This window comes from Schistocerca cancellata, chromosome 7 (assembly GCF_023864275.1).
Source record: "Schistocerca cancellata isolate TAMUIC-IGC-003103 chromosome 7, iqSchCanc2.1, whole genome shotgun sequence".
NCBI classification, from domain to species: Eukaryota; Metazoa; Arthropoda; class Insecta; order Orthoptera; family Acrididae; genus Schistocerca; species Schistocerca cancellata.
The window spans coordinates 175,873,445-175,887,758 of NC_064632.1; the positions used below are offsets into that span (position 1 = coordinate 175,873,445).

General features: G+C 39.9%; 1 protein-coding gene and 1 non-coding gene across 2 annotated transcripts in view; one reads left to right on the forward strand and one right to left on the reverse strand.

The window, feature by feature from the left end:
• The window catches only part of LOC126092027 (helicase MOV-10-like), a 375,996-nt gene that overhangs the window by 173,126 nt on the left and 188,556 nt on the right, over positions 1-14,314 (forward strand). The window lies entirely within an intron of this gene.
• On the reverse strand, positions 12,412-12,485 carry Trnat-ugu (transfer RNA threonine (anticodon UGU)). Its single transcript has one exon. It is a non-coding gene; the product is annotated as a tRNA-Thr (tRNA).

A 14,314-nucleotide genomic window follows, 5' to 3' on the forward strand; every position in this document is an offset into this window, starting at 1 on the left:
CAGGTCAGTATACAAGGTCATTTGGACAATATGGCTGACACATTACAACCCCACGTGAAGACTGACATCTGACCATCTCTGCCTTGCGGCATCTTACAAACACTGCCCAAGCACTCAGACAATCTCGGAAGGGCCACTGGACACACTGTGTCTGATCGGAATGTAATGTACATGTTATGGGAAGGGCCTTACGACCCAGTTGACCTGTTGGAGTATCCCAGTTGACAAGACCGCAGCTTGCAGCTTGCCTTCATGTCTGACATTCCAGTGTCACCTGGCAACTTTGTCACTGATGAAACTTGTTACTAAGATGAGTCCAGATATCCTCTGATACAAGGTGGTGGCTGTATTTGTGTGTGGATACCCATGTTGAGTGGTACTTGTCAAAAGTTGCCCAGAAAACTGACATTTCCAAAATTCTTCACTGTGGAGAGGCTTCAGTGTTGATAGCCATACAGATATTGTCCTTGTCCACAGTCACCTTACCGCCAGGCAGTCATGTGTATGTGGGACATGTTTGACAGACTTGTTTGTGGTTGCCCTCTTCCATCACACACTCTCCAAAAACTTTGATGAGCTGTCATTGAAGAATGGGAATGGATACCACAGGGTGACATCCATAGACTTCCTTAGAGCGTGTCATTTAGGTGTCAAGCAGTGATAAATGCTCATAGAAGAAAGGGCATACACATTATTAAAGCACTCACAATGATGGGATGGATGATAGCTTCCACTTTATTTTCGACACTGTTGAACATTTCAGTTCTTTTTATGTAAGTGATCAAGATTTAAAGTGTTTTGCTGTGTACTTAATTTTTGAAAGATAAAGTTATAATTGGTAACATACCCAACTGTCAGTTATTGTTCACTGAGGTATGGATGATGCCCAAAGTCATGTTCCCTTAATTCTTCTGAGCAGTGTATTTGCTATTAACTCTTGATTAGTTGTATCATTTTTCATAACAGGAGCGGTCGCTTGGCGTACTTTACACACCTCTAAAGAATAGCTGTCTTTCTGTTACCAAGGTAAACGTGTGAGGAAACTCAGTTTAATGTTAGTTAATTAAATAATCGTAAAATAATAAAATATAAAAATAAAATAAACCTGCATTATATGGGCTAAATCACTGTTTAATTAAATGATGATAAAATGAACTTTGATTGTATCTTTCTGTTGCCAGGTACAAGTGTTAGCCCATAGTAATGATCAACTCAAAAGACTGAATAGCGTGGTTGCGTCAGAGCCCTGCCTACTGTTTGAGTACTAATTATCTCGTAGAGAAAGGTCTCATTGTGGGATTATGCTTCTAGGTCAGAAACTGGGTCTCTCTCTCTCTCTCTCTCTCTCTCTCTCTCTCTCTCTCTCCACATATCATAATATTTTTCTCAATTGAACATAGGCCAATGCAATTATCGCTATGTTACTGGAAGCAGTAGTGAAGGAATAGGTACAATCTCACAATTGTGAAACAACAGTAGGATGAGACAAGACAGCGTTATTTGTGAATGGTGTACATTTACATAGGTGCCTCTGCTCAAGAGTTACTCCAACCTGGTAAGGATGTCACATTGATCAACAGTACTCAGATGAAAGAGGCTTTTGTAAGTATCTTGATTCCTGGATTAATTATATTTTCTTAAGAATGGCCCAATTTGCCTTTCCTACTACAGGATGTGGAAAATGAAACTGGCCTGAAAATTTTTTACAATAAAATTAATGCGGGATTAATCATTGGTAATGAACGGAACAGTTTTTGTTTTCCACTGGGCCTGTTCTGTGCCATTTTGTGAATAAGTTTTGCATTGCAGATTTGCTGAAGGTTTTGTCAAAACATTTCCAGTCTTAAACTTTTGGGGTGAATAGTCCTGCACATGATTTCCCCGAATTGTGCTTAACATAACACTTGACAATGAAAACCGGTCACTGTAAACAGTAAAGGCCCCATAAAACACACTCAGTAAAGTCCTGACATAACCTTTACATTTCTCAATTTTGTTTCAATTAGAGCAATGTGTTAAGTGCTGTCTGCAATGAAATATTGAGTGCAACACAAATATGGTCCAATTTTATTTACTAAGGAAGAACACAGAACTGTATGAAATGAAATGCCTTGCCGAAGTCAAGGAACACGCCATCGACTGAGCACCTTTTTGCCTATGGCATTCTGAAACTCCTGGATGAACAGTGTGAGCTGATTTTTAGAAAGATATGTTTTTGCAGCCCGTGTTGCTTTTATGGTGTGTGTGTTTTTTTTTTTTTCCAAAAGGTCATGGTACGTGAGCATAAAACAGTGATGTAAGCCTATAAAATTGAGTGTTTGTCCTATGACCCTTCTCAAAAATGGGAGGGACCTGCACTTTCTTCCATTCACCAGGTACCATTTGCTGCCCAAGTGACTTATGATAAATTACGGGAACAATTTCTTTTAATTTCTTCTTGTAGAACCTCACAGATATCACATTCGGCCCAGGTGCCTTTTGCATTCTTCTTGTACAACCTCACAGGCACCACATTCGGTCCAGGTGCCTTTCCACTGCTGAACAGTTTTAGTTGATTTTCTATTCTGCAACCACTTACCTAGTATTTTGGTGTTTGTGTGATGACTGAAATTCATTCGATGTTCAGTCTTCTGTGGTGAAACAGTTTTGATAGACCAAATTCAGTATTTTGGCTTTCTCTGTGGTTACAGTTTCAGTGCTGGTATGGTCTCAGTGAGACTCAATAGAGATTTCCATCCACTTGACTATACGTAATTCCAAAACCACATAAGGAGTTTTAATCATATCAGTTAGCTAAATCCTACTTTTAAATTAACTGAATGCTTCTCACATTGCTGTCCTTCGACTCAGTTTTGTTTTAATCAGCTTTCATTTGTCAGCTAGTCTTTGCTAAAATCTAGGATTGAGCTCCCTGTGCTTTTCTAACAACTTTTAACATGGCTGTTGGACCACAGTGAGTCTTTTTCATAACTCACAACCTTGTTTGAAACATTATGCTTTAAGGAATATTGTATAATGCTCTTTAAATTTATATATTTGTGCTACAAATCTTCATACTTAGAGCTAAATATTTGATTTAGAGTTCCATTTCTGTCCATTCACTCTTGCTAAGCAAAAATATTTTTCTACTTTCATTAAATTTCTTGTAACAACCTTAGTCATTGATTCTTCACTCTGACCTCCTCCATTGAACCTTCTTGTAAGGTCAGTTTTGAATCCTTCTCCTCCCCCATGGTGCATATGTCATCTAGAGATCCATTTGGACCTTTCCATCAGACCAAAGAAAATGATATGTCCCTCTGCATTTTGCCATTTGTTTCTCTCACTTCTTGGCAGACTTCCTGGTTCAACAGTTACGTATACTGTTTGCTCACATTGAATGTACCCTGGGGCCCATGAATGACACTTACTACCATCCAAATGTTGTGTTATTACTACAGAATTAGTGACCAGTATCAGAGTCCTCCTTTATACTTTCACATTTGCAAAAATTTCCTAATCTGGCTCTTAAGTAGCCTGCAGGCCCTGAGGTAGTGCTACCCTTGGAAAATGTCAGTTTTGACCATACACAGTCTTCTTCCTCCCCTCCACAATATTGCTGCCTTGATTGTATTCCTCTGGACACAGGACTCCAGGAAACGATGCAGCAGACCTGGTAGCAAAAGAAGTTATGAAGGTGGAAAGCCTGCAGAAGGGAGTAGTTTTACCACCTTGCAGTCAACACTGCTTCAGCTTTTGGAAGGTTGGAAGAAAGTATAGTTCACATTGTGGCCACTACAGACAAGTTAAGTGGTGCACAACCACATTGTAATCTTCCCTTTACCTCTCTTGAGCAGAATCTACTATCCTTTGCCAACAACACACAAGCTGTAGCTGGTTTACTCACAGTCCTATCCTTGAGCAATAGATTCTCCTCAGTTGTCGTGGCATTTCTGTCAGTGTCCCATATCCTGTTTGTGCCCCAACTTTGCTGCTTTGTCGCAAATGCTGAAGCTTGACAACTGTCTCTACAGTTAGGCACTGGCATCCAAGAAACAGATCTCTGATTTTAAGTTTTGTTCCAGAGAGTATTTTGTGTATGCTTATTTAAAGTGTGTCATCCTGGTCTCATCTTTCTCTTCCTATACTGTGATGTGAACATTCAACCAGTATTCTGTAGTGACTGGGGAGGACTGTGGGGTCTCTGTCTGCTTCAGGCCAGCTCACCTCTCCAATTTTTTTTCTTTTCTGTCCTCTACATTTTCCCTGGCTCTGCCTCAGATGCTTCTTCAAAGATCAAATTGGTAGTCTGTCTTTCTCTTCTCATAAGAACCTTTAGGCTACAGTTATTAAATGAATGACCTTGATGTTGAGCCTCTTTCAACCCCACCCATGCCAAAAAATTCATTCACTCATGATTAGAGCTAGTCATCTGCATTTCTCCTGGCACATAATACTTTGATCCCAGAGGTTAGCTACTTACATTTTTGGTTCACTGTAATTATTCCTGCCGGCTGGTGTGGTCGAGCGGTTCTAGGCGCTTCCGTCTGGAACCGTGCGACTGCTACGGTCGCAGGTTCGAATCCTGCCTCGGGCATGGATGTGTGTGATATCCTTAGGTTAGTTAGGTTTAAGTAGTTCTAAGTTCTAGGGGACTGATGACCTGAGATGTGAAGTCCCATAGCACTCAGAGCCATTTGAACCATTTTTAATTATTCCTGAGTTTTTGTAAAGACTATTTTTATGGTAGAATTAAAATTTTCTATTACTATGTTTCCTTGGCAAATGGCTTCCCATTGCTCACAGAGTATAAATCTCTCGGAAGTAGTTATTACTGTGAAAGTGTACTTTCCCATCTTAACTAAACCTGGTAGGAGATGCTTTGCTGCTATCACTTAACCATCATGTGATGAGAAACCATTTATTATGGTGGTCACACATATTTCATTAACCCTTTGACTGCTGGAGGCACACGATCCGCTTGGCACGCTGAGGCGGTGCAGCCTGCAATGTCATCCGTATACCTGCGCTAATGTGGCTGACCCTCGAGCTGCCACCTGGGGCGGAGCAGCCCTCGCTGCCCCACCTGCCCTGTGCTGAATATTTCTGCAGTGACTGAGACTCCACGCGAAATATTGTGTCCTATCACGGCTGATACAGACGACTCGTAAATGGTCTCACTATGTAGTTCCCCTGCAGGCGAATTGCTACAGAATCAAACTGTCTGCTAAAAACTATTTTCTGGCACCAAGAACGATATCTTGCTTGTAGTTTTCTTGCACTATTTTTGTAGATTATGCCGAAAGCGACATGATTCGTTAGCTTTACATCAATAGTTTGTTCTTTCTTGGGTACCCGTTTATAATGTCTCCATTTATCTATGCGTTCCTCGCTGTACTAACTCAAGAATGAATAAAATAAGCCATAGATTATAGATTACTGTATGTTATTTTTGTTGTTCAGAACATCGTATTACGTCGTTTACAGGAGAAAGCAACAGACAGATCATCTTTCATATCGCACAACAACATCGGAATTTACTGTGAGCAACTGTAAGAACAATTTTACTTCATGTTGTTAAATTTGTATTCTGGTGTAATAAGAAATTTCACATGGCCTACTGTTTGTATCGCTGAATTTCCCGAATATTTGTTGCGCTTTGTAATTACCCGATTATGCGTAATTTTGTTTCTTTGACGAAATTTGTACAATACTTGTGATTGTTGCACATAAGTATTCATCAGATTTTCCAACATTTGAAAGCTGTGAAATCTCTGTCTTTTTGTTAGAGCATTAAATTCACTTATAGAGAAAATTCAAAGTCATCAACTGTAAATTTAGGTGTTACTTTTACACTTTGTGAATATGTTTCCCACCCTATATATATATTTCATTTTCAATTTTTTTTTCTAATAGCATTATTGTATTCGTTCTATGCTGCAATTAGTAATTCTGTTTTGTGTGATATATTTCAAAACAGGGTACGACACACAATGGTACCTAGCAAGTTTTACATTCGTACCTGCTTTCTTGATGCACTTTTTGTTTCCAGCAAACAATTCATGTACGCGTTAACACACTTTTCGTGAATTGCCCACTTGTTATAATGTCTTGAAAATGCCTTCCCACAAATCTTAGAGGATTATCAGAACACCTTCCTCTGCCAGCTTTTCTGCGCTCTAACGCATACGTTTCTGTAATTTCCCTTACCAGTGACAGATGAAACTCTGCTATCGTCATTTTATAACCTGTTAGTGATATGTGTAGGACATGAGCATTTAAAACACACAGATCTAGAACATGAAAAAAGAACTTTTTATACACTTAATTGTTTTTTGTATACATCCGACAGAGCTAAGCAGCATATCAGAATGGTCAACTGCTCCCATATTCAAGTTATAATTAGCAATGCTTTGTGGTTTCTTAATTTTTTCTCCAGTATTCCTGTCTGTCAATCTTTCCTGTGTCAATCATTTCTGTGGTGCTACATGTGGTCAACATCCACACTTCCCTTTTGTCACACCACTTTATAGCAAGCATTGTATCAGTACACATAAATTGAATACCTCCATGTTCCAGTTTATTCTGAAGTTTCAGCATGTTCAGTCTGTTCTTATGGATAGTTCCACATGCGTTCGTCCCATGACTGTGAAGCCAGGCAAACAAGTTTGGGATTGAGTAATAATTATCGATTTAGAGGGTATGTCCACGTTCTAAATAGGGCTTCATAAGTGTAGCCACTATGTCACCACTTTTCCCCAAATTGTGGAACTCAGTTTCTGTTGATGCCCCTGTATAAACAATGAAATCCAAGACATAGCCAGTATTACAATCACATAACACAAATGTTTTTATACCGAATCTACTCCGTTTCGATGGAATGAATTGTCTGAAAGATAAGTGTCCTTTGAATAATAACAAACTTTCATCAATGCAGAGTTTCTGATGTGGATTAAATGCACAACGGAAAGCTGCACTAACTTTATTGACAATGTTCCTAATTTTGAATAATCTGTCTCCTCTAGTATTGGCAGAGTTGTCACTGAAATGTAACCTTCTCATAAGTAACAAGAAGCGGTCTCTTGACATGAGTTCACTAAAAATTGGCGTATTTAGATCATCATCTCTGGTCGAGTATTCACTAATTTTCAGTTTTTTCACACGAGACATCAGAAGACAAACAGCTATGAAACAATACATTTCTTCATATCCAGTATCTTTACACTTTGAGATTCGAGAATGCACTGATTCAGGAGTATTCTCCTTGGTGAATAAATAAAACCGATTTGTTTCGTCAGCTATATATTTCATCAGTTCTTGTGTAAAGAATAACATGAAAACTGACAGAATACTTGACTCATTCCCTATTCGACACACATGTCCCGACAGCGTATCATCAAATGCGTGATTAACTGGCTGAAAGTCATTTTCTTTCCAGTCAAATATATCACAAAGACGTGCTTTCTTTGTAGGCGTTTCACTATCACTTTCTGATTCTTGAGATTCAGAACATCAGACAGTTGGATTTCACAATAAATTATCAGTTACTGTTGCACTATGATCTTCTGTTTTTGTTGGGGATACTGTGGCTTCGCAGTTACTTCTATTATGTCAGCTAGTACCCTCCCTAAGGTCCCATTTTGTATATACTGTCACAATTCCAAACCCATGTTTCCCCATCTATTGCTGAGTTACACCACTCAGTTACTTCCTTACGTCAAACACCTGGCACTCCATTTACATTTTGTGTACACTGCCTGACAAAAAAAAGGGGGGGGGGTGGAGAGAGGGAACAGCAGCAGCCCCCAGCAAGGGAGGAGGAAAGGAATTGGAACTTAACTGGTTGAGAGGGAATGCGATGTTTCAGTAATTAGGAAAACTGAGTCAAATTTACAAAGAACATAGCAGTATGATCCCACTTATTATGATGTTACAACCTGTGGCATAGGTAGATGCACTGATTTTGTTTTAAAGAGTTTTTCTACTGAGGCAAGCAGGTACACAACTAGATCTAGGGATCTTGAAAAATGGCACCACAGTACAGTTGCACAAGAATGTCCATGATGTGCCTTTGCATCATCAGAGTTTGCTCAATCACTATTAGCCATGATCTCGAGTCATACGTGTTCGCTCCCTACACCGGGATGCCAGAAGTAACACGGCTGCGCCCCTCATTGGAAGAACACGACCTCTGCCCAGGTTGCCACCAATGATGGTCATCAGGGGTTGCCCAGAACTGCACTAATCACTGAACGCAATGTGATGCTATTTGTCAACAGTCTATGCTTCCCAGTCACTGTGACACTGCAAACACAACTGTTTGTGTTGAGGCGTTAACAGCATTTTGTGCATTGGATGGTAATTCCCCAGTCCAGTTGTTGCTAGTCTCAGACCAATGGTGTGGAATGGCACAGGATATAGAAGTTAGCCAATTACTTAATTTCAGATGGGAGACACAGTTGTGAATGTGTTATGATGTGCTTTAGTTTACATAAATACAGTGATGCTCCCTTCCATTTACACGTGGTTGACCAGAAGATTGATGATGAGTAGACCTACTGTTATGTCCCCAGCATTCCAGCATAAAGCCACATGTCACATCTGAATGACCCACAGATATAGATTTCGCAGAATTTTCCCTGCTGTACAAATGGAGAACCACAGTGAGGCCCCTCTCAGAATCTCTCGGGTGCTGATAGTGCTGTCTCACAAGGGTAAAAGGCATCTATGTCCTTCAAAATGATCACTCAACATCTGACTCCACATTTCCATTGTATTCTACCTTGCCTGGTAACATCAACAGACATGAACACCACTAATGCATTTTTGGAGCCATTCCACCTGTCAAAGAGAATTACAACTCTGATCATATACATATCTGTCGATGAAATGTACATGTACTTACGTACATTTACATCTGACCGTGTCTGCTGTGTGCTTAACTTTTTTTTCAGTCTTGCAGTGTATTCAAATTGTTTCAAGTAACAGCAGCAATGGAAATTTTTCAATGGAGTAACACATAAAATGAAGAAGAGACAACCACTTGCCTTCAGCTGACTGACGTGTGATGCTGAGACACATGCAACAGAAAACATTTCCACAAGCTTTCAAGCTCTTGCCCTTTCTTTAGGATTAGTTCACACATTCGCACAATGCAAAATGTACACCAGTAGCCACAAAGAGACTTATTGATTATTAGTTAATGTTGTTAGGAAAGCTCTTGTACAGTAAATACTTTTTGTGAATTGAAAATGGAGGGTGGAGAAAGGAAAGAAAAGAGGAGGGATTCTGATGTCAGCTGCATTGGGACATTACAATGAATTAGCATTGACGAATGAAAATGTGTACCGAATCAGGATTCGAATCTAGTATCTCCTGCTTACTAGGCATGTGCGTTAACCACTGCTCCGTCCAGGACACAGTGTTATTGCAACTGTGTGGACTATCTCAGCACATCTCGGGGCTAACACACATTCCCGCCAAGTGCCACCTATCCATAGTCCCTGTCCATTTCCGCTGTGCCCACTAATCTGAGATTCCCACAGGAGGTTGGATGTACATGTGCATCTCCACTGTAGAAGGTGGATCCATTTAGGCGAGTTAATTATATGAATGTGTGGTGTCTGTTCTTTCTTACATGTCTGAAAGAACAGACATCACACAGAATCTGCAGTTGATACATTATATTAAATTCATGGGATTGGGGGGGGGGGGGGGGGGGATTACTGATGTCAGCTGCATCAGGACATTAAGCAGAATCAGCGGCAACGAGTGAAAATGTGTACCGGACCAGGTTTCGAAGCCAGAATATGCTCCTTACTAGGTAGGTGCCATCCGGGACAGTGTTACCGTAACTGCGTGGGCTATCTCGGCATGCCTCACGGCCAACCGAAAGAGCAGACACCTTACAGACATAACTGATTCATCTAGAGGGGCAAAGGACCCACCTTCTTCAGTGCAGACGTGCATGTACCTCCGACCTTCTGCAGGAATTTGAGTAGTGAGCATGGAGAAAATGGGCAGGGACTGTGGATAGGTGGCACTTGGTGTGAATGTGGATCAACCGTGAGGCATACCGAGATTGTCTGCACAGTTCCAATAACACTGTGCCCTGGATGGCACAGTGGTTAGCGCACGTGCCTTGTAAGCAAGCGATCCCATGTTTGAATCCTGGTCCGGTACACATTTTCACTTGTCGCCGCATAATGTCCCAATGCTGTTGACGTCAGTAATTTTTTTTTTCCCCCCCTCCATCTTCAGTTTATGTATGATGTATCACAGCTGTGGATTCTGCATAGTGGCTGTTCTTTCGGGCATGTTTGAAAGAATAAACACCACACATTCATATAAATACTTTTGGATTAAAGGAGACTACTACACACAAAAACCCACATGTTGCCAGCTACACAATAAAAGGCTTGCTGTTCAAGATAATATTTATTGTTTAGTTCTACTAGAAATGAGGTCACAATATCATACATTGCAGTCTCAGTAGAGGAGCCACTATGGAAGCTAGACTGAGCTGCTGTTGAAAGGTTATTCTCAGACAGATAATTCAGCTACTTTCTCAAATATGGCAGGGAGTAGTGTTAGTTTGAGCTTGTCCAGTAAGCTGTAACTGTAGTTATGTATGATGTAGTCTGAATTACCCACTATGAACCGTCTGCATTCTGTTATCCATTGAATCAAAATGAAGAACAATCAAATTATATTGAAAAACGGACGTAGTGCAGCACACAGTCAAAGCTTCTGGCTGCCTCGTGTGTGCGTGTGTTGTGGGGGATGCATCAGAGAATTCTCTCCCCCCGCCGCCACCACCACCACCACCACCACCACCACCGCCCTCACCACCTCCGCCACCCTCACCACCTCCCTCACCCCCACCACCACCGCCCTCACCACCTCCCTCACCCCCCTCCCCACGTTCCCATGTGCACATTGGCATAGTGTGTATGTCTATTGCGAGAGTATTTGTTTAACGATTAATTAAATTTTTATTCTTTTATTTTATTGAAATGGTGTTTGACACTTATTTAACAGAGGAAACCTATGTGCATGTTTTGTAAACTTTGTGTTACCTAAATATTATGTTACTGAAACTAAATATTTTTCAACAAACATTTTTATTTTTTTTAATTTTTTTTTATTAAAATTTATTTATTTATTTATTTTCCCATCAGCTCCCTAGTGCAAGCTTAAAATTACATTCTGATCACTGCTACAATTATAAAGCTAGCAGGAAATTTGAATTAAAATAAATTAACACAGTTACTTAATTTTCATTCCCTAAATAGATAAGATTTGTTAACTTCTCTCTCTAAATTATTAACTATTATTTACTATAATACTGCAGTACATAGCTTTGTTCTCTTTGGAATGATGTCTGTTATCTCTGTCTGACCTTAATTACAGTAGCGTATCGATTGTCTGAAATAATTGCAGGTTGTGTGTGTTCGGAAAATCAGTTTATTTGCATAAACTGCATACTTTTATGTACCAATTGACCGGTAAAAATTATATGTATTTGTAACAGCTTAAATTTCTTTTATTATTACAAAAGCAAGCACAGTAGGAATGTATGTACTACAGCCTAATAAACAGAAAATATGTAATACATATGTATTTTCAGCCAACAAGGCCACACGCACGCGCACAAACGCAACTCATACACACGTATCCACAGTCTCTGGCAGCTGAAGCCAATCTTACATGTATAGTACATATGTGTAGGACTAATACTTTTAAAAAAATCCCTAATTTTGATCTTTTTAAGCAAGCCTATCCTCTGACGAGCAGCTAAGTGTCACACTTTTTTCAAAACGCGTATCTGGTAGTGGTTGCTTTCACCACTAGCATCAAACCATTACAAGACATAGCAGCATCAGCTTTATCAGTGACTAGTCTAAAATTTCGCAATACTGCACGATTTGAAGCCCTGAATCTGCATCGTTGACACTCATCCATTCTTGAATGTCATCTACATCACATTCATGTCAATTGAGTTCTTTTTGCATATTGAACATTTCAGACATATTATTCTGTTTGTCAGTTACAATTAGACTTTGAGAACTTTCCACCATACCCAGAATTTTATTCCAGACTTTTTTCATATCCTGTTCCTTTGCACTGTCACATGCTACACTTGCGATCTAGGATGCTGCTTACAAATCAATATTTTTATGATTCCTTAACAGACTTTCTTCTCCCACACCTTCTCTTTCTAACAATAAATTGCATAACAGTTCTTTTCTGTAATACTGTTTAAAAGTCTCAATAATGCCCTGATCCATGGGCTATAATGAAGTGGTTATGTTAGGTGAAAGAAACGTCACTTTTATGAACTCGTCCATTTTGTTTAAATGATGACTAACTGAAACCCTCAGCTGCCGACAGGTGTTGTTGATATACCTCGATGTGGACAGCTGAAATGTGTGCCCCGACCGGGACTCGAACCCGGGATCTCCTGCTTACATGACAGACGCTCTATCCATCTGAGCCACCGAGGACACAGATGAATAGCGCGACTGCAGGGACTTATCCCTTACACGCTTCCCGTGAGACTCACATTCCCAACTGTGCGCAATTCTACAAATCTAATGTACCTTATAGACATTTGCCATTCACTCATTACTCGTGCAAATGTCTGTAAGGACATTTTCTCATTTTTGCCATTCTTTAGCTGATGAGTTTTTACAGCGAGTGCAAAACCTTCCATAAACCATTCTGTGAAAATCATACTATCCATCCATACACTCTTTTGTAAGATTTAAAAAATATGCACCACATGCACATTAAAGTGTTTGAAATAATTATTTTTTTTTTTTTTTTTTTTTTTTTTTTTTTTTTACCAGTAGCTGGCATAGCCAATCAGTGGTGATCCTTGCTTATTTTAAGACCACCTGCTGATAATTCACAACATTGAGCAGGAGTTTTTCTTGGCAAAGCTTTCCAGTTCAGCCCAGTTTTTTCAGCATTGTAAAAGATTCCAAGAGAATATTCCTCCGTCAATATGTACCTTAGTTTGATGTTGAAAGGCTCGGCAGACACTTTTTTTCTTCTTTTGTTTGAAGCTCATGAGGGCCAGGTCTTGATTTAAAACACTTTAACCTGTCCGTGCTTGCTTTAAAATTTGACTGCCCTCTAAGATTATCATTAAATTGAATTGTCATACGTAGAAAGGAACCAGAGATGGGTTCTACTTATTATCTTTCACTTGTATACAGATTTCTGTGTGTGACAAACTTAACAGTTTTACAGCTCGTTGATCCATCAGTAGATCCAAGCTTAGATATAAAATTTGTGATGGTCATCTTTTGTCTTTTTATATCTGTAATTGTCACTTTACGAACTTGGTACTCATTAGATAACTTGGTTCCACTTTCACTTTTCTCTAACCTTGTATTACTGTTACAAGGTAATTGAATAGATATAAAATCTACTCACAAAGTGGGGGTAAAAACACACACGTAAAGGTACTTAAAATTTGCAAACTTTCGGATGAAGTTGCGGCTCCTCTTGGCAGAAGGGTTGAAGGTGAGAATAGGGGTGAAAGAAAAAGACTGGAAAGGTGGTTTAAGAAAGGGAATAGAGTTCGGAAAAGTTTCCCAGAACCATGGGTCAGAGAAGACTTACCAGATGGAATGAGAAAGAAAGGCTGATTGCTGGAGACTGCACTGGATGAGATTTGAAAAGCTGAGAGCTTAGAGGTGGGGATAGGGTAATACATAAGGCAGAGACTACTGCCAAAACATCATGCACGAGTTAATAAGAGCAGAAAGCTAAGTACGTTGTATGGTATATAGGTGGGAGGGGAGGGGGCGCAAAGGACAGGGAGAAATTGACAGCTCAGAAAATAAAAGAATTAAAAAACTAAAAGGGGCTGAAGAAAGTAATAGTTATTGTGAAGAAATGGAGAGCCTGAAGAAATTAACGTAAATTAAGGCAGGGTGGAAAGCAAGAACCAAGTACTTGTTGTAATGTCAATTCCCATCTCCGGAGCTCCTAGAAACTGGTGTCTGGGTAAAGAATCCAGATGGCACATGCAGTGAAACAGGCACCGAGGTCATGACTGACTGTCATGTGGTAGAGCCTGGTCTGCAACAGTATATTGTTTATCAGTATACACCCTGTGCCTATGCCCCTTCATTCTAACAGATAACTTGGTAGTAGTTGTGCCGATCTAAAAGCCCAAACGGTGTTCATCTAACAGCTGGTATATGGTGTGTCATTTCATAGGTGACTCTCTCTTTGATAGTATATGTTGTGCCAGCTACAGAGCTGGCATGGATGGTGGCAAGAGGGTGTACAGAGCAAATCTTACAGTGGGGACGATCAC